This window comes from Dipteris shenzhenensis, chromosome 21 (genome assembly GCF_047967505.1).
Source record: "Dipteris shenzhenensis isolate YYH24624 ecotype China chromosome 21, Dip_SZ_1.0, whole genome shotgun sequence".
NCBI classification, from domain to species: Eukaryota; Viridiplantae; Streptophyta; class Polypodiopsida; order Gleicheniales; family Dipteridaceae; genus Dipteris; species Dipteris shenzhenensis.
The window spans coordinates 8,974,647-8,978,275 of NC_141616.1; the positions used below are offsets into that span (position 1 = coordinate 8,974,647).

General features: G+C 36.4%; 1 pseudogene; it reads right to left on the reverse strand.

The window, feature by feature from the left end:
* Positions 1-266: 266 nt before the first annotated feature.
* On the reverse strand, positions 267-1,080 carry LOC147888461 (uncharacterized; annotated as a pseudogene).
* Between the last annotated feature and the right edge of the window lie 2,549 nt (positions 1,081-3,629).

The following is a 3,629-nucleotide window of genomic DNA, read 5'->3' on the forward strand; positions in this document are numbered from 1 at the left end:
TTTATCTACAACAATAAAAAGGTACACCATCTGATTTATCCTAGTCTCATTAAGCACTGCTATTAGTTTACTTTACCCTATTGATTCATATTGCTTTTTTGCAGGTGCTCAAAAGAAGAGAGAGCTCAATAAAATGCAAAGACATTGAAAATTTGAAAATTGAGATAACACAGACTCCATAAACAAATGTATTGTATTCAATAAAGTAAAATTTTGTATAGAAGTGTTTAATTGTACATGTGGAACATATTCTTGACAACCATTTTCTATTTATCTATAGCTTTATCCAGAGGCTGCTCTACATGGTCCAAGCTCTCCGTATCATCATTTTTTGGAGAATCTGTTTTCTGCTGCTGCATCCTCTCCTGTATAGTATGTTGGTGCTACTCCATTGCCTCCTCTACTACCCTTAGAGCATCTATTTGTTGCTGCTCCATATTCTCCTCAACAACATTAGCAGCAGGTCCTTGTTCTTGTGGCTTCTCCTCATCAGGACTAGGTCCTTGTTGCTGTGGCACCACATTAGCTTCATCTGTGTCATCAAGGTGTATGACACCTTCTCGTACTTTAGAGCTCTCACCCAACTCGATAGTAGCTAGTACAATAAGTTTGGGGGAGGCATAGCTCAAAAACTTCCAAATTGTATCAGCTTTGAAATTATATACATAGTTTGAGCTGAAGCTATCTTCTTTCATCTGCAATAGCATATGATGATTTAGAACACTTTGTACCACTATCAACTATCTTGAAGCTAAATGAAAATTATTTTTTCTTACAAGGTCTGGTTGTTCTTTCTCAAAATAGCTTGAAAGTAGATATTTGGCACTGATAAGCACTCTCCATCCACAGCTACTTGAATCATCTTGTTGTGGTGTCTGTACAGTTGGAAAGATATGTTAGAAACTATTAACATCTGAACAAAACAAAATTATTCAATAAGTTTAAAGGCATAACATGAAATAGACATCAGTAGAGGGAACGACTTTTTACCTCTAGATTGATTGGCTCTATTGAATCCAAAAGAGAGACATTAGGAGGATAGTGATCCAATGCATCTAGAAGCCTTCTATTACAACTCATAGGCCCTCACCCTAAGTGAGAGGCATTTATTGGATTCCGATCATCATGCAGCACATGTATAGGCGAAATTACCCAAGAAGGACATATATGTTGAATAAGACATTGTCACTCTATTTGTATACACCTCAGACAAACTTTATCCACTTAGTGTGTGTAAATTTTATGAAGGCCTCTAAATGAGGGGTTCCATTTCATAGATAATGTGCCTCAAAGAACGATTGCATGAATTTTGCATGATAATGCCATGTTGTAGCCCTACTTTTTTGCCCTTTGGATTTGCAAGTGTTCTTCTTCATGAGAATTCCATCAATATGAAATTTGGAAGGTAGATTAAGTTACCTTTGTCCATTGGAGAGCTTGGGGATTAGCGTCCCTTGTAGGTTTGACCAATTAGATTATGCTAATATTAAGCACTCGGAAAATTGGAATGGTACATGCCACCCCAACTTGAAGTTTGGTTTGCAAGGACTGAGTTTGACGTTATAGATTACCCTAAGCACGTTTTTTTAAAGGGTTATTTATATAATGTGTTTTCCATGCCATGCTTCCTTTGTCATTGCATTACTTGTTGTGCCCATGATGTTGCTTGGACTTTGGGTACATCTAGTTGTTTTAGTTGATGTAATATTCTATTGATACTAGCTACCACTCATAAGTCTAGGACCAAAACCTCTAAGGGGACTAATGCTTCCAACCCATATGCAACTCAAAAGGGCATTAGCTTTGCCATATCCTTGTAGGATGTCTTGAATGCCCAAAGGGCAGCATTCAAGTTGATGTTGCAATCCTGTCTATATATGCTAACCATGCATGCATGGTGGACATTTTTATCGAAATGGACTTGTGCTATGGGTAATAGGTTGTTGCTACTCAATGTACTATCATGAACTCCTTGGTGTGTATGATAAAAAATTTATTCATGAAGTATGAGCCGTGCTTAGATTGACAAACTTGAGTCGTCACTCAATATTTGCTATGACATTCTCATTGATGAGCTTGACTGTGCTTTGAGCCAAGGTGTCCTGCATTGGCTTCACCTCTATCCACTCGATTGCATAATTCGTGGCTATGAGGATGCATTTGTTTCGTGTTTTTTGGGCAGACTCCTTGAAGGGTCCCATGAAATTTAAGCCGCATCACTAAAAGACTTCCCATGGGGCTTTATTGAGGTTTTGAGGTAAGAGCTTTACTTTTCTTTGAGTTTTTATTGAGGTTGTGAGGTAGGAGCTTTATTTTTCTTTGAGGTTTTATTTTTCTTCCCATGGTACTTTATTGAGGTTTTGAGGTAGGAGCTTTATTTTTCTTTGGCATACATCACATTCCACACATCAGATGTGGGCATCTTTTAACAAGGATCTCCATAAAAGCCTCACTTCAAATACTTTGAGCTAAGATATCTCTATTGAAGTCTCCTTTAGTGAGTTGTATATGTGTCTCATGGAGCATGCTAGCTTGCTTATGTGGTACCACCCATCATTGTAGAATACCATCTTCTCCCTAGTGATAGAGTTGTCCTCTTAGATTATACCTCCAATACTTTAGCCCAAGTTTCCTCCATTTATCTTTGGGCATATCTTTTGGAAATGTTGATGTCAATGCAAACAAACAAGTGTCTACTAGCCTGATAGTGACTCCCTTTTCATTTGTGAAAGGCAATCCTCTTTGACATGCAATGTTTTGAGCTTGTATATGATTTTGAATTTGAATTCCTGTAACAACAACATCCAATGTATTGGACTTCCTTGGATGTCTATTTTGTTGACAGTTATAATAATGCTTGGTGATCAACATAGGAAAAAAATGGTTACCAAACAACTTATGCTGAATTTTTTTAATATTGTACTCCATGTTGAGGGTTTCGAACTCAAGTTGCATTAATTTGCACCTTTTTTTTTAAATTAAAAAAAAACACTTATTCACATTTTTTATGATTTAAAATGTTTCAAACATTTTTTCCCATTTTATTCATACAAATAAGTGGCTTTTCGTATGAATAACTTTATTCGTACGAATAACAGTTTATTCGTACGAATAAACATAGTATAAAGAAAGAACCACACTCATTTTTGGTATTCGTATGAATATAGCCACGTTCCTTCCTTGCCACCTTAGCTACTTGCTTGCTAGCCTTGCTACCTCCTGCTTGCTTTACGGTACCTACTAGCTTACCCACCTTTCATAGGTACCTTCTTTGCCCTTGTTTGTGAGTGAACTCTCTTGTGAGAGTTATGTGTTGCAGTATTTCTTTATTGATTAGTGTTTTTTTTGTTTTGTTTTGTGTTTTCGACTGGCACTCAGCTCTCTTGTGAGAGTTGTGTGTTGCAGTCTTTTTATATTAATTAAAGTTTGTTTTGTATTGTATTTTACTGTCTAGACTGGCACTCATCTTTGTTGCGAGAGTTGTGTGCTGCAGTCTGGTTTTATTAATTGATGCTTTTTTTGTATTGTAGTCTTTTTAATGTTTGTTTTGATTTATGTTTGAGACTAGCACTCATCTCTCCTATGAGAATTGTGTGTTACAGTTTCAATTTCTATATAAATAATTGTTT